Source organism: Lithobates pipiens, unplaced genomic scaffold, assembly GCF_037356315.1.
Source record: "Lithobates pipiens isolate NorthernLeopardFrog02 unplaced genomic scaffold, aLitPip1_a1.2 Scaffold_18, whole genome shotgun sequence".
In the NCBI taxonomy this organism is placed as follows: Eukaryota; Metazoa; Chordata; class Amphibia; order Anura; family Ranidae; genus Lithobates; species Lithobates pipiens.
Genome location: NW_027507758.1, coordinates 541588717 through 541614406, shown reverse-complemented (window position 1 = coordinate 541614406; position 25690 = coordinate 541588717). Strand labels below are relative to the sequence as shown.

The 25690-nt window shown below is 46.6% G+C and overlaps 1 protein-coding gene across 5 annotated transcripts in view; it reads right to left on the bottom strand.

Annotated features, from left to right (window-relative positions):
• Window positions 1-25690, bottom strand: part of LOC143988917 (b(0,+)-type amino acid transporter 1-like) — a 401901-nt gene that overhangs the window by 257352 nt on the left and 118859 nt on the right. For all 5 annotated transcript variants that reach the window (XM_077488835.1, XM_077488836.1, XM_077488837.1 and 2 more), the window contains one exon: window positions 18403-18502. The gene's annotated coding sequence lies outside the window, so the exon portion shown is untranslated. The remainder of the gene's footprint in view (window positions 1-18402; window positions 18503-25690) is intronic.

The window sequence follows — 25690 nt, the reverse complement described above, 5'->3', positions numbered from 1 at the left end:
AGAGCAGGTAAGTATAAGTATTGCACAGTGCAGGTAAGCATAAATCTCTGTTATTTGAAAAAAAAAGCATTTACAATCACAAACAATGCTTTTTATAGAGCTCAATATCCCAGGCTGACAATTACATTTGCGAGTGGATTTTGAGGGCTGGCAAGTGTGGGCTGCCTGGGAGCGGGCGGGGGTTGCGGGGGGCACCACCGGCAGCGATCGTAGGGGAAGAGAGAGGAAAGCTGCTGCCTGGTTTATCAGAGTACCGGGGAAAATAACAGCTTTCATTTCAATAGCTGCGTGGTCCCCGCCAAACGCAGTCATATACTGCCCCTCCTCTTTGTCCGGGGCACTTTGATAGACAGATCACCCATCCAATCCTGGACAAGAGAGGAGCTGTGGAACACACAGCTATTGAAATCAAAGCTGTTATATTCACGCTCTGATAAACCAGGCAGCAGTGGCTCTCCTCTCTCTTCCCCTGCACAGGTAGGCTCCATTAGTGACAAGCTGCACTGGGGTCACAGACTGCACTGGGGACACAGGCTGTATTGGTGGCACAGGCTGCACTGAGGACACAGGCTGTATTGGTGGCACAGGCTGCACTGGGAACACAGGCTGCATTGGTGACACAGGCTGCACTAGTGGGCACAGGCTGCACTGGCGGACACAGGCTGCATTGGTGACACAGGCTGCATTGGTGACACAGGCTGCATTGGTGACACAGGCTGCACTGGCGGACACAGGCTACACTGGCGGGCACAGGCTGCATTGGTGACACAGGCTGCACTGGCAGACACATGCTGCATTGGTGACACAGGCTGCACTGATGACACAGGCTGCACTGATGACACAGGCTGCATTGGGGACACAGGCTGCACTGATGACACAGGCTGCATTGGGGACACAGGCTGCACTGATGACACAGGCTGCATTGGGGACACAGGCTGCACTGATGACACAGGCTGCATTGGGGACACAGGCTGCATTGTGGACACAGGCTACACTGGCAGACACAGGCTGCATTGGTGGGCACAGGCTGCATTGGGGACACAGGCTGCATTGGCAGACACAGGCTACACTGGCGGGCACAGGCTGCATTGGTGACACAGGCTACACTGGCGGGCGCAGGCTGCATTGGCGGGCACAGGCTGCACTTTGGGCACGGATAAAAGTCGCTGTTAATATTTATTTTTATAACTTAATTCTGCATAAAACATTTAAGTGTAATTTCAGGAGATAATTTATGAGGGCGTGTTTAGGGGTGGAATTAGGGCGGGACAGAGGAGGGGTTTCACATGGCAACTGGTGGCGAGTAACCCTTGAGACCTGGCTAGTAGCTCAGGACTTGAAATTTTGAGCCCTGCCATACAGTACATGAATAAATCAGAAAAGTGAACTGTGGCTCCTCTCTCCCTGCCTGCATTGTTCACACAGGCTGCATAGAGTCTCACTTTAAAAAAAAAAAAAAAACGCCTTTGAGAGTCATCAGCTTACCCCGTATTAAACATTTATATAAAGATCACGTCTAATTTTTTTTTTTTTTTTAATTACATTAGCCCAATACCAATATAACCAATACCAGATAGCACATTCGCTCCTGCCAGTATATGTACTGTCTGGAGCTATCCATAGTGCTGAAACTGATTTTCCACAAAATACATGACTGTAAATATAGAAGCAAAAGATCAACACCGGCGTGAAGATCAGGACCTTGGCCATCAAATTTACAAGATGTCCCAGCAGGAGAAAATGCGGGAGGGGCCTGGAGGCTTAAAGAAGTACTCCAGGAGATGTTTTTAATTTCTGCTGGCACACAATAAGTTAAAAATAATGAGGCGTACATACACCACCTCCTGCAACTCTCTTTACTACTTCCGCCACCCCAACTTGGGTGCCGCGCACCGGAAACCGACAAAGACCACAGGCGAGCGGGCTGGTTAAATACCCTCCGGGCTCCTCCCATAAATTCAGGCCACCACACTGGCCTTCCTACTTATGGTCAAAGCCCTATGGCCGATACGGATATAAACAAATAGACTTTACCATAAGATTAACAACATGAAATGGACCTGAAGTGTGCCCTGGTCTCATGATCGGTATACCAAAATAAGGGGGCAAAAACATTCAGGTAGGGGTGTAGTTTTATTAGTTTTAGCTTAATTAGTTGAGCAAGTTTGGTGAATGCTTGTGCCATTTCCATCCGAGGATTGGGGATGTACCGGGCGAGGTAGGCAGGGTTCCAACTGCTTAGACTCTCAATGACGTGACTTTGGACCCATGCCAACATGCTGCCAAGGGTGCTCAAATACTAAAGTGACCACGGTATGGACCGGGGTTGAGGTGTAGGCTGCGTAGAAGAACCCCATGTGTTTGGGAAACTGGCAGGTACACAAGTGTTAGCACGAAAAGGCAATAGGGAACTGGAGTTTAGGCATTCCGGTAGGAGTGACAGTAGGTAGTCGCGTATGGTTACTTGACACCAAGCACTGCCTATTCTATAGAAATGGACGTCTATCCTGGAGCCAGATTGCTGGGTTTTAGACACTGCAAGGTGGAGGATGAAATGGTGTTGGTAGCGAGCCAAGTGACGACTATGCCGGACTTGGCCTGCGGGATTGCTGAAGGCCTGGAATGCCCATACAATGGACTTTAACTGGTGCCATCAAGATAACTGCAGCAGTCTGCGCAGGAAGGACACAACGGAGAGCGGCCAGACCTGGCTTCATCAACAAGGTGAGCCTCGGCCCAGTTGTCGGTGGTGAAAGCCACAGCCTGTCCTGTCCTGACATAACCCCAGATTCGAGAGGCTGTCATGACCGGGTATAGCTTGAAGAGGGAGGAAGTCCAGGTAAACCCGGGGTTTAGGAGTATCCCTGATGCCATGGTTCTGTAACTAGTGGTGGCCAAAAATTGCAGCGAGCCTGTGGGGGCTGTGGCATCCGTCACTACCAGGGGTGACAGGGGCATCGTAGATGGTCTAAACATCGCTACACCAATCCATGCAGTAAGGAACCTTCCGACATAGATAGGTCTGCTATTGCCACGGCATCTAAATTAAGGATCTGAGAAGGGTCCTGTGTCCGTGAGAGGAGGACCAGGAGGCGTGACATAAAGATCGACCCTGGGGAATGACCCGTATTGCCGATTTGAACGTTCGTCAGGTAGTGTGTGTGTAGAACCTGGCTGCCAGTGCTACCAACAATAAATTGGCTAGGCCATGGAAAACCACAAAGGGCCAGGTAGATGGCCGATTGGATGACTAGACTGGGGAATATGCGAGGATTTTTATATGTCTGTAAGGATGGCAGTTGTGATGGGCGTCGTTTGCCGTTGGCTATGGGCGATGCCTCTGGATGCCTCGTAGTGGGGATCTTGCTGTATGGGCCGTAAAGACGGATGGCTCTCCGGGCCCTGTAAGGATAAGAAATGCTGAACGCTGGCTAGGTATAGCCTGAGCATGTTACAGGAAGAAGCCAGTTGCGTGTGTCAATATGATCCTGGTGCAGGATGGAAGTTGCACTCAACTGTCCAAAGGGAGAGACAGACAGACAGGAAACGGTGAGTGGCTTGTAAGAAAAGCCACAGGAGACAAGTGGTCAATTAAGTGCTGCTGAAAACGACGTGTAGCCAGTTTGTGCCACTGAGAATGTGCTTGCAAAAAAATGATTGCAAGAAGTTATGCTAAGTCGCGAGCCTTGGCATGATTGCAAAAGTAGTGTTTAAACGTGTACTTGCGACAATTGCGCGGGAGTTTGTCACTGGAGATGTGTTGGTAGTGACTATGAGAAATTCGTGTTACCGCATGTGCTTTGCAAAGACTGCAGGAGTTGTACTTGAACATGTGTTTGGATGCGTGCTTGCAACGATTGCAAGATGTTATGCCAAGATACGTGCTTGCAACGATTGCAAGATGATATGCTAGGATGTGTGCCTGCAACGATTGCAAGGAGTCGCACCAGGATGCGTGCTTGCCATGATTGCAAGATGTTATGCTAGGATGCGTGCCTGCAACAATTGCAAGGAGTTATGGTAAGATACATGGGTAGCCAGGTCGGAAAAGACAGAAGTGCATCCAGTCCTAACCACGAATCAAACAAATAAAATACCGCACAACCCGACACACCCAATTCTACACCCACAGCTGATCCAGAGGAAGGCAAAAACCCCAGCAGAGCATAGCCCAATTTGCTACAACAGGGGAAAAATTCCTTCCTGATCCCTCGAGAGGCAATCGGATTTACCCTGGATCAACTTTACCTATAAATATAAGTACCCCGTTATAATGTACCTTTAGGAAAGTATCCAGGCTTTTCCTAAAGCAATCTATTGAGCCAGCCAGAACTGCCTGCTAGCAATGATTGCAATAAGTTTGTGCCTGGACATCTGCTTGCAATGATTGCAAGAGGTCTTATGCTCCAATGCGTGTTTGTAATGACTGCAAGAGGTCTATGCCTGAATGTGTGCTTGCAACGATTGCAAGAAGTCTACGCTTGGATGCGTGCTTGCAATGACTGCAAGAAGTCTACACTTGGACGCGTGTTTGCAATGATTGCAAGAAGTCTACACTTGGATGCGTGTTTGCAACGAGTGCAAGAAGTTTATGCTTGTATGCGTACTTGCGATGACTGCAAGACATCCATGCTTGAATGCGTGCTTGCAACGATTGCAAGAAGTTAATGCTTAATGTGTGCTTGCAACGATTTGCAAGAAGTCTATGCTTGGATTCGTGCTTGCAACGATTGCAAGAAGTCTACGCTTGTATGCGTACTTGCAACGACTGTAAGACGTCCATGCTTGAATGCGTGCTTGCAACGATTGCAAGAAGTCTATGTTTGGATGCGTGCTTGCAATGATTACAAGAAGCCTACGCTTGGATGCGTGCTTGTAATGACTGCAAGAAGTCTACGCTTGGATGCGTGTTCGCAACAATTGCAAGAAGTGTACGCTTGTATGCGTACTTGCACCAACTGCAAGATGTCCATGCTTGACTGCTTGCTTGCAACGATTGCAAGAAGTATATATTTGGATGCGTGCTTGCAACGATTGCAAGAAGTCTACGCTTGGATGCGTGTTTGCAATGATTGCAAGAAGTCTACGCTTGTGTGCGTACTTGTAATGACTGCAAAGCGTCTATGCTTGAAGGCGTGCTTGCAACTGTTGCCAGAAGTCTACACTTGAATGCGAACTTGCAACGACTGCAAGACGTCCATGCTTGAATGTGTGCTTGCAACGATTTGCAAGAAGTCTATGCTTGGATGCATGCTTGCAACGATTGCAAGAAGTCTATGCTTGGATGCGTGTTTGCAATGATTGCAAGAAGTCTACGCTTGTGTGCGTACTTGTAACGACTGCAAGGCGTCTATGCTTGAAGGCGTGCTTGCAACTGTTGCCAGAAGTCTACACTTGAATGCGAACTTGCAACGACTGCAAGACATCCATGCTTGAATGTGTGCTTGCAACGATTTGCAAGAAGTCTATGCTTGGATGCATGCTTGCAACAATTGCAAGAAGTCTATGCTTGGTTGCGTGTTTGCAAGGATTGCAAGAAGTCTATGCTTGAATGCATGCTTGCAACGATTGCGAGAAGTCTGTGCCTGGGAATGTGTTTGCAATGATTGCAGGGAGTGTATGCTTAGGTGCGCGCTAGCAGCGATTTCGCAAGATGTTGTTTCTAGGATGTGTATGGAATGAATCCGATATGAATCGGTCGTACGAATGAAAACAACTGGAGCACGCCGGAACGAATCGGGGCATGATATATGACGGTAAATTTAATGGGAAAAAAAAAAACCTGTTATGATAGAGGCATAAGCCGGTCATGCCGTGACTGTGACTGAAGATGAACCGGACTCTGGAGCATGCACTGAAACGAGGCTAAAGCACTGGGGAACGCCGTAACGAATCGGTGCATGTATGCAATTGGATTCGAAACGGAGCGCGGCACGTGGTGGTGAAATTAATTTTGATTGCCATGACAGAGGCACGAATCAATCATGCCGCTGTTGCGACTATCCGTTAATCGTGCATGCTCTGAAGCATGTACTGAAATGTGGCTGAAATACCTGGGGCGCGCCGAGACGAATTAGCGCACGATGCGACTGGATTCGTATCGGAGCGTGATATGTGACAGTGAAATGATTTCCCATGACAGAGTCATGAATCAGAGAACCGAAAACTGCGACCAATAATGAATCCTGACTCTGGAGCATGTACTGAAATGAGGCCGTGACCAACTGGGGCACATCGAAACGAATCGGTGCATCACGGATGCGACTAGATTCGAATCGGAGCACGGTAAGTGACAGTGAAATGAGTGACAAAGTTTGCCATGACAGAGGCCCGAACCGGTCGTGCCGCGATTGCGAGTGACAACGAACGGGACTCTGGAGCATGTACTGAAATGAGGCCGAAAAAATACCTGGGGCACGCCGGGACGAATTGGTGCATCGTAGATGCGACTGGATTCGTATCGGAACGTGATACGTGACAGTGAAATGATTTCCCATGACAGGGGCACGAATTGGAGCGCCGCAACCTGCGACTGACAACGAACGGGACTCTGGAGCATGTACTGAAATGAGGCCGAAAATACCTGGGGCCGTCCGGACGAATCGATGCACGGGGATGCGACCGGATCCGAACTGAACGTACTACGTGACAATGAAATGTTTCCCATGATAGAGCTACGAATCGGAGAGGACGCAACCTGCGACCGCCAACGAACGGGCTCTAGAGCATGTACCGAAATGAGGCCAACGCAACTGGGACACGTCGATCGAACCTGTGCGTTTTGAGAAAAGCGACTGGTTTCGATTCGAACGTAATAGGTGAGGTGAAATGACTCCCATGACAGAGACGTGGGTCGATTAGCAACGAGCGGGCTCTGGAGCATGTACCGAAATGAGGCCAAGCAACTAGGGACACACCGGAACGAACCGCCGCATTTAGGGATGCGACTGGATTCGAATCGGAGCGCAGTGCGTGACAGAAATGAGTGAAATGATGAAATGACCTACGTGAGCCAGCTATGGCAGAGGTACGAGTCCGTTGTGCCGTGAGATACGACTGGCAACGATTTGACTGTGGAACACGGCAACGAGACTACATAACAAGTTACTAAAACAGTGCAGTTTTTCCTACAAGCAATAACTACCGAAATGACGCCCGTGAAATGAAGGGCGCTGCGAAAATAGTGCGTTTTGAGTGATAACAACCCGGTATCATAACGAATGATTCGATATTTCAGGTTTTAACGACACTCAAAAATAGTACAGGAAGGTCAATCGAGACCCTTACCTGCGGCAGTCTAGCCGGCGACGTTTGTACAAAAACGAACGGGAATCGTAAACCACGAGATTCTAGTAGAGAGACGTTTTGTCCGAGCGGCAACAAAACACGAGCAGTCGGCCTAGTGACGTAGTGCCGCGCACCGGAAACCGACAAAGACCACAGGCGAGCGGGCTGGTTAAATACCCTCCGGGCTCCTCCCATAAATTCAGGCCACCACACTGGCCTTCCTACACATATATATATATATATATATATATATATATAGCTATATATGCACAGTGCCTTGCAAAAGTATTCGGTCCCCTTGAACTTTTCAACCTGTGAAAAGCCACATTTCAGGCTTCAAACATAAAGATATCAAATGTTTATTTTTTGTGAAGAATCACCAACAAGTGGGACACAATTGTGAAGTGGAAGGAAATCTATTGGATAGTTTAAACTTTTTTAGCAAATAAAAAACTGAAAAGTGGTGCGTGCAAAATTATTCGACCCCTTTACTTTCAGTGCAGCAAACTCACTCCAGAAGTTCAGCGAGGATCTCTGAATGATCCAATGTTGTCCTAAATGACTGATGGTGATAAATAGAATCCACCTGTGTGTAATCAAGTCTCTGTATAAATGCACCTGCTATGTGATAGTCTCAGGGTTCTGTTGAAAGCACAGAGAGCATCATGAAGACCAAGGAACACACCAGGCAGGTCCGTAATACTGTTGTGGAGAAGTTTAACCACTTCGGTACCGCGCTATTGCCAAATGACGGCATTAGCGCGGACTTACATTTCCGGGACTATGTCTATTGACGTCGTCCCGGTTACGAGCGGCCTGCGCGCCCCCTGAGGGGCGCGCGCGGCGCGCTCTGTGATCGGCGAGTCTATGAGACTCGCCTGATCACCGATCCGTGCAAGGGGTCGATCCCGACCCCTTAACACGTGATCAGCTGTCAGCCAATGACAGCTGATCATGTGATAGAATGGAGCCGGTAATCGGCTATTATTCCTCCTCGCGCTGACAGAGCGAGGAGATAAAAAAAAAGCCGATCACCGGCGGCCGTGTTCGGGACATCAGTCCCGATCACGGCCATCAATACAAGGGACCACCTGCCACCTGCCAGTGCCCACCTGCCTCCCGCAGTGCCATCCTGAAGTAAAAGTAAAAGCAAAAGTAAGTGCCCCCCGTCAGTGCCCATAGTGCCCACAGTGCCACCCACAGTGCCACCCACAGTGCCACCCAATCTGCCTCAAAGGTGCTGCACCCCAGTGCCGCCCATCAGTGCCCAGCAGTGCCGCCCATCAGTGCCCAGCAGTGCCACCTATCAGAGCCACCTATCAGTGCCACCTATCAGTGCCTATCAGTCCCATCTATCTGTGGTACCTATCAGTGCCCATCCGTGCCACCCATCCGTGCCACTTATCCGTGCCACCCATCCGTGCCATCTTATCTGTGCCCATCTTTGCCCATCAGTGCCGCCTTATCTGTGCCCATCGGTGCCGCCTTATCTGTGCCTATTAGTGCCGCCTTAACTATGCCTATCAGTGCCCACCAGTGCAGCCTATCAGTGCCCACCAATGCAGCCCATCAGTGCCCACCAATGCAGCCTATCAGTGCCACCTATCAGTGCCTATCAGTCCCATCTATCTGTGGTACCTATCAGTGCCCATCCGTGCCACCCATCCGTGCCACTTATCCGTGCCACCCATCCGTGCCATCTTATCTGTGCCCATCTTTGCCCATCAGTGCCGCCTTATCTGTGCCCATCGGTGCCGCCTTATCTGTGCCTATTAGTGCCGCCTTAACTATGCCTATCAGTGCCCACCAGTGCAGCCTATCAGTGCCCACCAATGCAGCCCATCAGTGCCCACCAATGCAGCCTATCAGTGCCGCCTAATCAGCGCACTTCAATGAAGGAGAAAAATGACCCGTTTGCAAAATTTTATAACAAACTATTAAAACATGATTTTTTTTTTTTGCATCTTTTTTTGTTTGTTTAGCAAAAAATAAAACTCCGAGCTGTAACTAAATACCACCAAAAGAAAGCTCTATTTGTGGGAAAAAAATGATAAAAATTTCATTTGGGTACAGTGTTGTATGCCCGCGCAATTGTCATTCAAAGTGCATCAGCGCTGAAAGCTGAAAATTGGTCTGGGACTGAGGGGGGTTTAAGTGCCCAGTAAGCAAGTGGTTAAAGCCGGATTTGGATACAAAAAGATTTTCCAAGCTTTAAACATCCAAGGAGCACTGTGCAAGCGATCATTTTGAAATGGAAGGAGTATCAGACCACTGCAAATCTACCAAGACCTGGCCATCCCTCTAAACTTTCAGCTCAGACAAGGAGAAGACTGATCAGAGATGCAGCCAAGAGGCCCATGATCACTCTGGATGAACTGCAGAGAACTACAGCTGAGGTGGGAGAGTCTGTCCATAGGACAACAATCAGATGTACACTACACAAATCTGGCCTTTATGGAAGAGTGGCAAGAAGAAAGCCATTTCTCAAAGATATCCATAAAAAGTCTTGTCTAAAGTTTGCCACAAGCCACCTGGGAGACACACCAAACATGTGGAAGAAGGTGCTCTGGTCAGATGAAACCAAAATCCAACTTTTTGCCCACAATGCAAAACGATATGTTTGGCGTAAAAGCAACACAGCTCATCACCCTCAACACACCATCCCCACTTTCCACATCTGTGGCTCGTTGTTGAGACTTCCTTTCACATCCTATCCCATAGCCAAATACAGGAAGTGAGAGGAAATCCCTCCTGAGTGAGGGAATCCCTGGGTGTCACCAGAACTAGTGCCGCCAATCCTGTTTCGGCGTCAACCCAAAATTAGTGATTTCCTTTTACCTTCACTTTCGATGATAATGGTTAAAAATGAAAGTAGAGGGTGAGTCTCCCTAACGGGGTCACAGATCTGATCCCTCTCCACCAGGGCTGGACTGGGACAGAAATTTGGCCCTGGACTTCATCCAGACCGGCCCACTTACATTTTGAGTGTCCCATCAGCACTCCCTAACATCAGTGTGTCCCATCAGCACCCCCTTACAACAGAGTGTCCCATCATCACCCATTACATCAGAGTGCCCCATCACCAGCCCCCTTACATCAGAGTGTCCCATCAGCACTCCCTAACATCAGAGAGTCCCATCAGCACTCCCTAACATCAGAGTGTCCCATCAGCACCCCCTAACATCAGAGTGTCCCATCAGCACCCCCTTACATCAGAGTGTCCCATCACCAGCCCCCTTACATGAGAGTGTCCCATCAGCACTCCCTAACATCAGAGAGTCCCATCAGCGCCCCCTAACATCAGTGTGTCCCATCAGCACCCCCTTACAACAGAGTGTCCCATCATCACCCCTTACATCAGAGTGTCTCATCACCAGCCCCCTTACATAAGAGTGTCCCATCACCAGCCCCCTTACATCAGAGTGTCCCATCACCAGCCCCCTTACATCAGAGTGTCCCATCACCAGCCCCCTTACATCAGAGTGTCCCATCAGCACTCCCTAACATCAGAGAGTCCCATCAGCACTCCCTAACATCAGAGTGTCCCATCAGCACCCCCTAACATCAGAGTGTCCCATCAGCACCCCCTTACATCAGAGTGTCCCATCACCAGCCCCCTTACATCAGAGTGTCCCATCAGCACTCCCTAACATCAGAGTGTCCCATCAGCACCCCAAAACATCAGAGAGTCCCATCAGCACCCCCTTACATCAGAGTGTCCCATCACCAGCCCCCTTACATCAGAGTGTCCCATTACCAGCCCCCTTACATCAGAGTGTCCCATTACCAGCCCCCTTACATCAGAGTGTCCCATTACCAGCACCTCCGTACATCAGAATGTCCCATCAGCAGCCCCCTTACATCAGAGTGTCCCATCACCAGCCCCCTTACATAAGAGTGTCCCATCAGCACTCCCTAACATCAGAGAGTCCCATCAGCGCCCCCTAACATCAGTGTGTCCCATCAGCACCCCCTTACAACAGAGTGTCCCATCATCACCCCTTACATCAGAGTGTCTCATCACCAGCCCCCTTACATAAGAGTGTCCCATCAGTACTCCCTAACATCAGAGAGTCCCATCAGCACCCCCTAACATCAGAGAGTCCCATCAGCACCCCCTTACATCAGAGTGTCCCATCACCAGCCCCCTTACATCAGAGTGTCCCATCAGCACTCCCTAACATCAGAGAGTCCCATCAGCACTCCCTAACATCAGAGTGTCCCATCAGCACCCCCTAACATCAGAGTGTCCCATCAGCACCCCCTTACATCAGAGTGTCCCATCACCAGCCCCCTTACATCAGAGTGTCCCATCAGCACTCCCTAATATCAGAGAGTCCCATCAGCACTCCCTAACATCAGAGTGTCCCATCAGCACCCTCAAACATCAGAGAGTCCCATCAGCACCCCCTTACATCAGAGTGTCCCATCACCAGCCCCCTTACATCAGAGTGTCCCATTACCAGCCCCCTTACATCAGAGTGTCCCATTACCAGCCCCCTTACATCAGAGTGTCCCATTACCAGCACCTCCGTACATCAGAATGTCCCATCAGCAGCCCCCTTACATCAGAGTGTTCCATCAGCACCCCCTTACATCAGAGTGTCCCATCACCAGCCCCCTTACATCAGAGTGTTCCATCAGCACCCCCTTACATCAGAGTGTCCCATTACCAGCCCCCTTACATCAGAGTGTCCCATTACCAGCCCCCTTACATCAGAGTGTCCCATTACCAGCACCTCCATACATCAGAGTGTCCCATCAGCAGCCCCCTTACATCAGAGTGTCCCATCAGCAGCCCCCTTACATCAGAGTGTCCCATCACCAGCCCCCTTACATCAGAGTGTCCCATTACCAGCACCTCCATACATCAGAGTGTCCCATCAGCAGCCCCCTTACATCAGAGTGTCCCATCAGTAGCCCCCTTACATCAGAGTGTCCCATCAGCAGCCCCCTTACATCAGAGTGTCCCATCACCAGCCCCCTTACATAAGAGTGTCCCATCAGCACTCCCTAACATCAGAGAGTCCCATCAGCACTCCCTAACATCAGAGTGTCCCATCAGCACCCCCTAACATCAGAGTGTCCCATCAGCACCCCCTTACATCAGAGTGTCCCATCACCAGCCCCCTTACATCAGAGTGTCCCATCAGCACTCCCTAATATCAGAGTGTCCCATCAGCACTCCCTAATATCAGAGAGTCCCATCAGCACTCCCTAACATCAGAGTGTCCCATCAGCACCCTCAAACATCAGAGTGTCCCATCACCAGCCCCCTTACATCAGAGTGTCCCATTACCAGCCCCCTTACATCAGAGTGTCCCATTACCAGCCCCCTTACATCAGAGTGTCCCATTACCAGCCCCCTTACATCAGAGTGTCCCATTACCAGCACCTCCGTACATCAGAATGTCCCATCAGCAGCCCCCTTACATCAGAGTGTTCCATCAGCACCCCCTTACATCAGAGTGTCCCATTACCAGCCCCCTTACATCAGAGTGTCCCATTACCAGCCCCCTTACATCAGAGTGTCCCATTACCAGCCCCCTTAAATCAGAGTGTCCCATTACCAGCACCTCCATACATCAGAGTGTCCCATCAGCAGCCCCCTTACATCAGAGTGTCCCATCAGCAGCCCCCTTACATCAGAGTGTCCCATCACCAGCCCCCTTACATCAGAGTGTCCCATTACCAGCACCTCCATACATCAGAGTGTCCCATCAGCAGCCCCCTTACATCAGAGTGTCCCATCAGTAGCCCCCTTACATCAGAGTGTCCCATCAGCAGCCCCCTTACATCAGAGTGTCCCATCACCAGCCCCCTTACATAAGAGTGTCCCATCAGCACTCCCTAACATCAGAGAGTCCCATCAGCACCCGCTTACATCAGAGTGTCCCATCACCAGCCCCCTTACATCAGAGTGTCCCATCAGCACTCCCTAACATCAGAGAGTCCCATCAGCACCCGCTTACATCAGAGTGTCCCATCACCAGCCCCCTTACATCAGAGTGTCCCATCAGCACCCCCTTACATCAGAGTGTCCCATTACCAGCCCCCTTACATCAGAGTGTCCCATTACCAGCCCCCTTACATCAGAGTGTCCCATCAGCACACCCTAACATCAGAGTGTCCCATCAGCACCCACTAACATCAGAGAGTCCCATCAGCACCCCCTTACATCAGAGTGTCCCATCACCAGCCCCCTTACATAAGAGTGTCCCATCAGCACTCCCTAACATCAGAGTGTCCCATCAGCGCCCCCTAACATCAGTGTGTGCCATCAGCACCCCCTTACAACAGAGTGTCCCATCATCACCCCTTACATCAGAGTGTCCCATCACCAGCCCCCTTACATAAGAGTGTCCCATCAGTACTCCCTAACATCAGAGAGTCCCATCAGCGCCCCCTAACATCAGAGAGTCCAATCAGCACCCCCTTACATCAGAGTGTCCCATCACCAGCCCCCTTACATCAGAGTGTCCCATCAGCACTCCCTAACATCAGAGACTCCCGTCAGCACTCCCTAACATCAGAGTGTCCCATCAGCACCCCCTAACATCAGAGGGTCCCATCAGCACCCCCTTAAATCAGAGTGTCAAATCACCAGCCGCCTTACATCAGAGTGTCCCATTACCAGCCCCCTTACATCAGAGTGTCCCATTACCAGCCCCCTTACATCAGAGTGTCCCATTACCAGCACCTCCGTACATCAGAGTGTCCCATCAGCAGCCCCCTTACATCAGAGTGTCCCATCAGCACCCCCTTACATCAGAGTGTCCCATTACCAGCCCCCTTACATCAGAGTGTCCCATTACCAGCCCCCTTACATCAGAGTGTCACATTACCAGCCCCCTTACATAAGAGTGTCCCATCAGCAGCCCCCTTACATCAGAGTGTCCCATCAGCAGCCCCCTTACATCAGAGTGTCCCATCAGCAGCCCCCTTACATAAGAGTGTCCCATCAGCACTCCCTAACATCAGAGAGTCCCATCAGCACCCCCTTACATCAGAGAGTCCCATCAGCACCCCCTTACATCAGAGTGTCCCATCAGCACCAACTTACATCAGAGTGTCCCATCAGCACCCCCTTACATCAGAGTGTCCCATTACCAGTCCCCTTACATCAGAGTGTCCCATTACCAGCCCCATTACATCAGAGTGTCCCATCAGCACACCCTAACATCAGAGTGTCCCATCAGCACCCCCTAACATCAGAGAGTCCCATCAGCACCCCTTACATCAGAGTGTCCCATCACCAGCCCCCTTACATCAGAGTGTCCCATCAGCACTCCCTAACATCAGAGAGTCCCATCAGCACCCCCTTACATCAGAGAGTCCCATCAGCACCCCCTTACATCAGAGTGTCCCATCAGCACCCCCTTACATCAGAGTGTCCCATCAGCACCCCCTTACATCAGAGTGTCCCATTACCAGCCCCCTTACATCAGAGTGTCCCATCAGCACACCCTAACATCAGAGTGTCCCATCAGCAGCCCCCTTACATCAGAGTGTCCCATCAGCACCCCCTTACATCAGAGTGTCCCATTACCAGCCCCCTTACATCAGAGTGTCCCATTACCAGCCCCTTACATCAGAGTGTCCCATTACCAGCACCTCCATACATCAGAGTGTCCCATCAGCAGCCCCCTTACATCAGAGTGTCCCATCAGCAGCCCCCTTACATCAGAGTGTCCCATCAGCAGCCCCTTACATCAGAGTGTCCCATCAGCACCCCCCTTACATCAGAGTGTCCCATCAGCAGCCCCCTTACATCAGAGTGTCCCATCACCAGCCCCCTTACATCAGAGTGGCCCATCACCAGCCCCCTTACATCAGAGTGGCCCATCAGCACTCCCTAACATCAGAGTGTCCCATCAGCACCCCCTTACATCAGAGTGTCCCATCAGCACCCCCTAACATCAGAGAGTCCCATCACCAGCCCCCTTACATAAGAGTGTCCCATCAGCACCCCCTTACATCAGAGTGTCCCATCAGCAGCCCCCTTACATCAGAGTGTCCCATCAGCACCCCCTTACATCAGAGTGTCCCATTACCAGCCCCCTTACATCAGAGTGTCCCATTACCAGCCCCCTTACATCAGAGTGTCCCATTACCAGCCCCCTTACATCAGAGTGTCCCATTACCAGCCCCCTTACATCAGAGTGTCCCATTACCAGCCCCCTTACATCAGAGTGTCCCATTACCAGCACCTCCATACATCAGAGTGTCCCATCAGCAGCCCCCTTACATCAGAGTGTCCCATCAGCAGCCCCCTTACATCAGAGTGTCCCATCAGCAGCCCCTTACATCAGAGTGTCCCATCAGCACCCCCTTTACATCAGAGTGTCCCATCAGCAGCCCCTTACATCAGAGTGTCCCATCAGCACCCCCTTTACATCAGAGTGTCCCATCAGCAGCCCCCTTACATCAGAGTGGCCCACTGAGCCATCGGCCCACCGGGAAACTCCCAGTAATCCCGATGGCCGGTACATGCCTGCTCTCCACACTATCCAAAAAAAAAAAAAAGTCTTTAATTATACATCAAGGCTGCATTCACACCTGAGCAGAGCGTATTTTTGCCAGAGATTTGCCAGTGAATTTTTGGTATGTTTTAACGCATATATACGCGTTTTTGAAGCATTTTTTATATGTATTATAAGCTTCAGGAGGAGGAGAAGGAGCCTAGTTGTTAGGCAGAGAAATGCTTGAAAAATGCACATAAATACTTGTGCAGCGCATATTCAGACACACCCATTGAATTTGAATAGGATAAATCTGCATGAATCTACGTAATCAGATTTGATTGGGGCCTTAATAAAGAATACATAAAAAAGAAAGAACACAGAAAACTATTTGTTGCTCAGACTTCCTGCTTAAAGGACAACTTTAGAACCATCTCATTAATTGCAGTCTTCCTAGTAAATTTCCATTCTTCCGACTTCCATGGTCCTCATTGGTAAGTCCTGATTGGCACTACAGAGCCTTTGCAAGGAAAGTGTCTCATCCAGGTCCTCTTCCTACCATGCATGCACCCAGGGGCCCTATTCATTACTATGGATGATTCCTACCAGGGTGGATTTGAATTCACTGTGGCCGTCATTCAGCCATAGCACGGATGTCAAGTGGTTAAACAGCAACTGTCATCTCTGTCCCGCAGTGGCTCCTCCTCTGACCCGCTGTTGACTCACCGACAGTCCCATTCACTTTAATGGGACAGCTGGTGATGTGGCAGTGACACAACAAGGTGAGGGACGTGGTGGCAGCAGGTGAGTGGATGCCCGCTAACAAGTGCTGCCATGATGGATCTGAAGTGACAGGTGCTCTTTAAACGTAAGGACTTATTGGTAGTTAGAATCTTTAATATTTTCAAACAAAATGAAGGTTTCTTATTTAGAATAATAAGCTGTCAGGTTAGTAAATCAGTGATATCTGAGCCTATTCAATCATACAGTTTGTAGTGTACATAGATTTGCAAAATAATGGGATAAAGGAATATTCCTGAATTTTGTTTTATCGCCTGGTTACTGTGAATACATCAATGCAGTGCCTGTTATCTCAGCTTGCAGAGCTTGGATTCATTGAATGAGTTTATCAAAAAATGTAAATATTGCAGAATATACAGCCTCATGCTACATAACTAAGCTCCATTTCATGCTGCATAAACTAAATTATTAATGCATCCTAAATAGAAAATTATCTTTAGATTTTTACCCCAAAAGCATTTTATTAAAAAAAAAATTGATATATATATATATATATAAAAAAAAAAAAAATCGCTAAAAAAAATAAAAAAAAAAATCAGATAAAAAAAAAAATCATTTATTTATATCCACCCTGATTCCTACTCTGCTGGGTGACTGGTGGCTACCAAGAGTACTGTACAGATCATCTATAGGAATTAATGGAGTGATGACACGTATGCTCGTTAGGGAGAGAGAACCCAGTCAGAATGTTTTCTTTGTAAAAGCTATGAATGAAACTATGACTGAAATAAAAAATGCTATACATGATGCCGTCTATTTCCAGAATTAACAGCATTTGTTTCTGAGTTCCCAGAATAAACTGTGTGTAAAGGCATTGGGGCGCCTGCCTTTACACACACATGACATTTAATGACATCCCAGTCTTAGTCCGTAGGGTTCAGTATTGCGTTGCCCACCCTTTGCAGCTATAACAGCTTCAAGTCTTCTGGGAAGGCTGTGCACAAGGTTTAGAAGTGTGTCTATGGGAATGTTTGACCATTTTTCCAGAAGAGCATTTGTGAGGTCAGGCACTGATGTTGGATGAGAAGACCTGGCTCGCAGTCTCCACTCTAATTCATCCCAAAGGTGTTCTATCAGGTTGAGGTCAGGACTCTGTGCAGGCCAGTCAAGTTTGTGCACTGGTGCACAGACAAGTTGGAACAGGAAAGGGCCATCCTCAAACTGTTCCCACAAAGCTGGGAGCAGAAATTGTCCAAAATGTCTTGGTATGCTCACGCCTTAAGAGATTCCTTCACTGGAACTAAGAGGCCAATCCCAACTCCTGAAAAAAAACCCCACACCATAACCCCCACCTCTACCAAATGATTTGGACCAGTGCAAAAAGCAAGGTCCATAAAGACATGCATGAGTGAGTTTGGGGTGGAGGAACTTGACTGGACTACACAGAGTCCTGACCTCAACCCGATAGAACACCTTTGGGATATATTAGAGGTGAGACTGCACTCCAAGCCTTCTCGTCCAACATCAGTGCCTGACCTCACAAACGCACTTCTGGAAGAATGGTCCAACATTTCCATAGACACACACCTAAACCTTGTGGGCAGCCCTCCCAGAAGAGTTGAAGCTGTTATAACTGCAAAGGGTGGGCCAACCCAATACTGAACCCTGCAGACTAAGGCTGGATTCACACCTATACAGTTTTAGTGCTTTTTGCATTTTGCAGATTTGCCCTAGAGTCCAAATAACATGGTTTCCTATGGAACACGATCTGTAGTGCAAATCAGCAAAATGCAAAAAGCACATAAAAATGCGTAGGTGTGAATCCAGCCTTAGACTGGGAGGCCATTAAAGTTGATGTGCGGTAACATTTTCGGTAGTATCAATGACTATGGTTGTTGTATTTTGCTCCTACCTTAAATGGACTTCCGTCGTGTACATTTTGCTTTTGTTCATGTACGTTCACGTTACGCTTTTTACCTTTGTTGAAAATCAATGACGACTAATAAAAATTGCTATTTGAAAAAACAAAACAAAAAAAAAAACAAGTTAATGTGCGTGTAAAGGCAGCTGTCACAATACTTTTGACAATATATTGTATTTCTGTTACCTGTTGATCCTGTCAATTGATCATATATTTTTCTACTTCCTATAACGTGACAACTCTGCAGTGAGATCATGTACTATATATATTGTACAAGATCTCATATATATATAAATATATATAATAATATGTATTATAATAATAATTATAATAATAATGTACCATCACCCTGTAAGACAGAAGAGTCTAATGCCCGTACACATGGGCTGAATGGTGGGCAGCATCGCTTGGTCCACTAGAAACCGCCAGACGCTCTGCCCGTGTGCTGCAGCCAACAGAAGGCGGCCAGCTTCTATTAAAGGGACATGGCAGTCCCCCCTGTCAGAACACAATAGCACAGTAGGGGAGATAGCTGTACTAACATCTCTTAGTTAGTACATCGGCTCCTCTGGAGCTGTCAGTTTTTTTTTGTTCAGCCCTGAAAGAAAAAATGAGTAGTGTGTTCTAGACTTTAGATGGACATGTTGTTTTGAGTTGATGGGGACTATTTCCCCCTGCTTGCAATGCAAATTTACACTTTGAATTTAGGGGACTGTAAACACACACACCTGAGCAGCGTTACTACCTGCAAAGGCAATGGATTGGGGTGTACATATGGCCACAATGCTTTCCACTGCGGCGCAACCAAATTTATCCGCACTGTCGCTCATGGCGGCCAACAGCGACTGACAGATGAGACTCAATCAACTGAATGGGGTGGTGGGGTTTTTAGGGGGTAAAACAGGCAACATAATGCCTCCTCAACACCTGTTAAACACCCTCCAAAGATCAATCCAATACTGATCGCTCTTCAGAGAGCAACACGAGTGTAAACAAGCCAGGATTCTGCCAATTCAGATCTGTGCAGTGCCTTGACACGCATTGGCTGAAAACATTCCGAGTTTTGAATCCACTGATGCTTTTCATGAGCTTTTCATGGGAGTTTCAGCACACGTCAATGCATGACAAACATACCTGTCCAAGGTAATAACAAAAGAACACAGGAAACAACAGACACGCAAATGTGAAGTCAGCCTAAGCGATACTCAAATTAAAACTGGAACTGAAGTCTAAAGTGGAGCTCAGCCCAAAAGTGGAAGCTCTGCTTGTTCACACCAGCCCCCCCCCCCCCCACCCCCACTGCCATATTTGGCACTTTTTGTCAAAACCAGGTACCCGCTCCCTCTTCCCGGATAAGATCGCTGCACATTGATTGCGTTGATCTACTGAATTTTACGCCCCCTGCTGTCTTCTGGGAGACACAAGTCCTAGAAGAGAGTGGGACCTTTCAATAAGGGCAGCGCAACTCACACATGCACAGTAGGAAACAGGCTGGGAAGCCGCAGGGCTTCACTTCCTATTTCCCTTATAAGGATGCCGCTCCTGCACCCAAAGCTGATGGACAAATCGGCTAGGGGTGCCGACATCACGGGATACCACTACAGGTAAGTATCCTTATATTAACCACTTCCCAACTGGCGCATGCTGATGTACTTTGGCAGAATGGCATGGATGGGCAAATGGGCATACCTGTACGTCCCTTTAAATTTGGGGCCACGCCATCATGTGCATGCCGCCATCGCGTGCATGCTGGCTGAGACCTCCGTGAGTCGGATCACAAGTCCCGTGGACTCGATCACCGCGGGGATACCCGCGATAGTCTCATGGGAAGGAAGAACTGGGAGATGCTAATGTAAACAAGCATCTACCTGTTCTGCCTAGTGATCGGGAGGAGTGATCAGTGACGTGTCACACACAGCCACACCGCCCCACAGTTAGAAACTCGCCCCAGGACACACTTAACCTCTACACTGCCACCTAGCTATTAACCCCTTCACTGTCAGTGTCATTTAGACAGGAATCAGTGCATTTGTATAGCACTGATTGCTGTATAAATGACAATGGTGTCAAAAATGTCCAATGTGTCTGCTGTATTGTCACAGTCACGATAAAAATCGCTGATCCCCGCCATTACTAGTAAAAAAAAAAAATTATTTAAAAAAATGCCATAAAACTGTCCCCTATTTTGTAAACGCTATAACTTTTGCGCAAACCAATTAGTTAACACTTATTGTGATTTTCTTTACCAAAAATATGTAGAAGAATACATATTGGCCTAAACTGAGGAAAAAAAATATTTTTTATATTATAACAAAATGTAAAATATAATGCTTTTTTTTCAAAATTGTTGCTCTTTTTTTGTTTATAGCGCAAAAAATAAAAACCACAGAGGTGATCAAATACCACCAAAAGAAATCTCTATTTGTGGGGAAAAAAGGACGTCAATTTTGTTTGGGAGCCACGTCGCACGACCGCACAATTGTCAGTTAAAGAGACGCAGTGTCGAATCGCAAAAAGTGGTCTGGGGCTTAAGTGGTTAACATTCATGAGCTACACTATTTGTAGCTCCTGACTAGGGTTGTCAAACGCCAGTAAATTTACTGACAGTTTGTAAAAATCTACCAGTAACGGCTCTTTCACACGGAAAGGATCCGCGCTGATCTGCCCCGTGGACATCCGCTTGCTCAGCGGGGATCGCTCTGTCGATCCCCACTGAGCAGGCAGAGGACAGGTTTGTCTCTGCACACCGTGCAGGGACGGACCTGTCCGAGCACCGCTCTCCCCTATAGGGGATCGGATGAGGACGGACCGCAGAGTCCATCGTCACCCGATCCGATCCTCAGACTTTTTCGGATCGGAGCGGGTCGGACGTCAGCGGACATGTCACCGCTGACATCCGACGCTCCATACACCTCTATGGAGCATCCGTTCAGGTCCACCTGAAAAAAGGCGGACTTGAGCGTATCAGTCGCGTGAAAGAGGCCTATATATCAGGGGCTGATATTTTCATGCTGTGTTGACTTTATAAGTGTAAATCAAACAAATGACTTTGGTATAGGTATTGTCAGTGTTTTCATATATGTTTATACTGTTCAAATATGCACTGTTTTAGTTTTCAATAGGAGTTCTGTAATTTCTTATGCCAGTAAAAAATGTGCTCCGCCAGTAAATTTTCCATGTTTTGTCAGTAAAAAATACTGTAGGAGGATGGCCACCCTGTTCCTGACTTTTCATTTTTTTTTATTTATACAGGCTGGAACTTCTCTTTAAAAAAAAATAAGAGCAGGCAGAAATTTTATTGTAGACACAATGAGGTTGATTTATTAACGGCAAATATACTGTGCCCTGCAAGTCCACTTGTTCTAGATTTAAGGGGAAGCTCTGAAATGAGAGGAAGCTCTGCTGTTTTCCTTCATTTAGTCTCTTTTTGTATATAGTGCAAAAAAATGTAAAACTGCAGAGTTGATCAAATCCCACCAAAAGAAAGCTCTATTTATGTGGCAAAAAAAGACATACATTTTATTTGCATACAGCGTTGCATGACCACGCAATTGTCAGTTAAAATAAGTAGTGCAGTGCCGTATTGCAAAACATGATCTGGTCATGAAGGGGAGTAAATCATAGATTCCAGAGGGCATGTGGTTAATAAATATAAATATATATATGTAAAAAAAGGTATGTAGCGCTGCCTTTTAAAATACACCACCTATTATGTGACACAAATCAATAACTGTAATAAATACGTACATAAATGTGCAAATGTAAAAACACTGTGCATCCATAAACGTGCAAAACACAGTAGTGTATAATATTTAAAAAGTGCAAAATCACATATATAAAAAGTGATACATCCAAATGACATGAAATGTGCAAATATCGCAAACAATATGTGACTGAATCACAATACAAAAATGGCTAAAAAAGAAGAAGAAAAACATAAAAATAAAAAAGTCCATGTGCAAATACAAGTGTTCAAACAAATGTTCCAGTGCTATTCAGTAGCTCGATATCCAAATGTGACAGTATATCTAATAGTCATGCAGTGTTGTCACAGATGCAGACATGCTTCACAAAAAGAGAGAGACAGTCCACCTTCAGTGCTCCACCAGAGCACCCCCCGTTTCCCACAGCCTCTCACCTCAATACAAGACCCCTCAGGGTCCAACACACTTGTAGGGGAAATTGCTGATTTGGCTCCTTATAGATGATTCGTTCAGCCTCACAATAAAATCCAAAATACCAACGATCATGGGGGAAAGAAAGGGGACTCTCATGTGTAGAAATGTAAACTTTAATAAAATAATGTAAAATATCCACTCACATTAAAAAACGGAAAATCTTGCGCTTGTAAAAAAGGGAACTTTCGGTCTCAGCCGCGACCGGAAGTGACGATCGTGACACCTGGCTCCTCCCTGACACGTTGCGTCACAGACACGTGACTTTTTCAAAGGGTCAAGGAGTCAGGTGTTGATGAAGTTTAAATAGGGCGGGCGGCTATAGCAACTCAAAACAACAACCACCCCATACCTTAATACTACTAGCTTCCTGATACAACTTGAAAATAAAAGCATATTCAAATTACTTCCACATCTACTAATAACATTACTAAAATTACAAAGTAATTGTTATAACTTTCTCCACATAAATAAGTGTAAAATAACATTCTAAATATATCGCTCCACAGACACTGCCATCTTGTGGTTAAATGCCATACTACATCATTTTATACAGGCAATGCTGTGTTCATCTAGTCATTCAAATACATAGCAATATTATGATAAAAAGTACAACTATACCATAGCTATATTTTAACTATCTCATAACTGGCCATAACGTTGGTTTTGACTGGACCAATCAATTGGGAAATTAATACCGAAAAAAAAAAAAAAAAGAAGTAGGGGGAGGGGGGAGAGGACAAAACCCCTCATCAGTGAAGTACATCTAACCCCAATGCTATCTATATATATATATAAGTGGATATAGAAAAATATAAAAAATTCATTAATATTAATAAAATGCCCAAAAATCTTGAATTAATAATTAGAAATAAAACAATTAAGATCAAAGTCAACGTTATGTCCAAAAGCTGGTAAAGTGCATAATTCATGAATCCATCAGGATTCAGCTTGGCTAATCCTAATAATTTTATTATCACCTCTCCAATGGGGCTTGTATTTTTGAATACCACAAATTAATAAAGATGAGGGGTCTTTTTTATGAAACTTCGCATAGTGTCTCGAGGGTTATATTTATCAAAACCCTTTTTAATATTTTCAACATGCTCTCTTAATCTCTTCCAGAGTTCTCTTTTTGTTCTTCCCATGTATTGAATGTGGCAAGGACATTCTAGAAGATACACTACACCCTCACTTCGACTTTTTTTAGTCACCGTTGAAGAAAAACAGGATTTTTTCTTTTTATTTTCTTTCGTGTGTCGACATATACATAATCAATATCAACTCTGACCACTCAACCTATCACTATGCCTTAAAATAGAGGGCTTTATAATAATAACTTTAATCCAGTTTCACAGTCCTCTATACATATAAAAAAAACTGCCCCATTAAAATTGCCTCCTCCTATTGCCACCATCAAAACTGCACCATCATATTGCTACCATTAATACTGCCCCATCATAGTCCTCTATTGGTGTGTCTGTGCTCTCCCCCACAGCCCATCACTGTGTATAGGAAGCGTTGGTAACCATGGCAACAAAAGCCGTTAAGAAAAATCGTCAGTTGAAAAAAAAACCTCTATGATGTCATCACCTGCTCTAATATAAGGCTGCTCTGGGCTCCTCTGGCATCAGAAGTCAGTTGTTTGCTGTACAGTGAAGACATCTCTGTCCAGCTTTCTCTTGCTGTTTGATTGGATTTGGATTTATTCGATTCAGTTTTATTGCAATTTCTCAGACTTAAAGCGTGTCTTATTATTCTTCATAATGAGACAAATTACAAGTAAACAGATTGTTTCTCAAAACAATATTGAGAAACCAACCAAAGGAAGCCCAGCTATGGAAGGAGAGATCAATATACAGCTTGCAGATCCCCTATTCAAGAAGCCCACCAAAATGCGGAGGGCAGTGCGATTTGTACGTCGCTGTTTCAGATCCGTTATCGGATGTTTTGATGCCGGCTGTAAAGCCAATGGACCACGCTGGGACAAAAAACGCAGGGCTGGTAAGTTTCATGGATATTGATAAATACAAAATACTTTCATTGGGTTCTTTTTCCTCCCATTGATGACAGTGGCACCCCCATATAATAATAATAATAATAATAATAATAATAATAAATGTTATTTATAATGCACTTTCCATCAAAAGACCTCAAAGTGCTACACAGTTACAATAAAAAAACAGACAAATAACTTAATTCAAAAACATTTGCTAAAAAGAAAAGTCTTCAATCCCTTTTTAAAATTTTCAGTAGACTAAACCTATGTACACATGTATAGGGCTGGCCATAGACATTGCTGTCTTTTGTCTTGTAAACACCAGTCTGAGAATTTATTTTAAAGAGGAGAAAGCAGCTATTTTTAGATCTGTTTACCCTGAGCCAAGTCCCCCCCCTCTTTTTCCCATCAAAATTGCCTCCTCCTATTGCCACCATCAAAACTGCCCTATCAAAACTGCCCCATCATATTGCTACCATTAATACTGCCCAATCATAGTCCTCTATTGGTGTGTCTGTGCTCTCCCTCACAGCCCATCCCCCACAGCCCATCACTGTGTATAGGAAGCTTTGGTAACCATGGCAACAAAAGCCGTTAAGAAAAATCGTCAGTTAAAAAAAACGACCTCTATGATGTCATCACCTGCTCTAATATAAGGCTGCTCTGGGCTCTTCTGGCATCAGTTGTGAGTTGTTTGCTGTACAGTGAAGACATCTCTGTCCAGCTTTCTCTTGCTGTTTGATTGGATTTGGATTTATTCGATTCAGTTTTATTGCAATTTCTCAGACTTAAAGCGTGTCTTATTATTCTTCATAATGAGACAAATTACAAGTAAACAGATTGTTTCTCAAAACAATATTGAGAAACCAACCAAAGGAAGCCCAGCTATGGAAGGAGAGATCAATATACAGCTTGCAGATCCCCTATTCAAGAAGCCCACCAAAATGCGGAGGGCAGTGCGATTTGTACGTCGCTGTTTCAGATCCGTTATCGGATGTTTTGATGCCGGCTGTAAAGCCAATGGACCACAGTGGGACAAAAAACGCAGGGCTGGTAAGTTTCATGGATATTGATAAATACAAAATACTTTCATTGGATTCTTTTT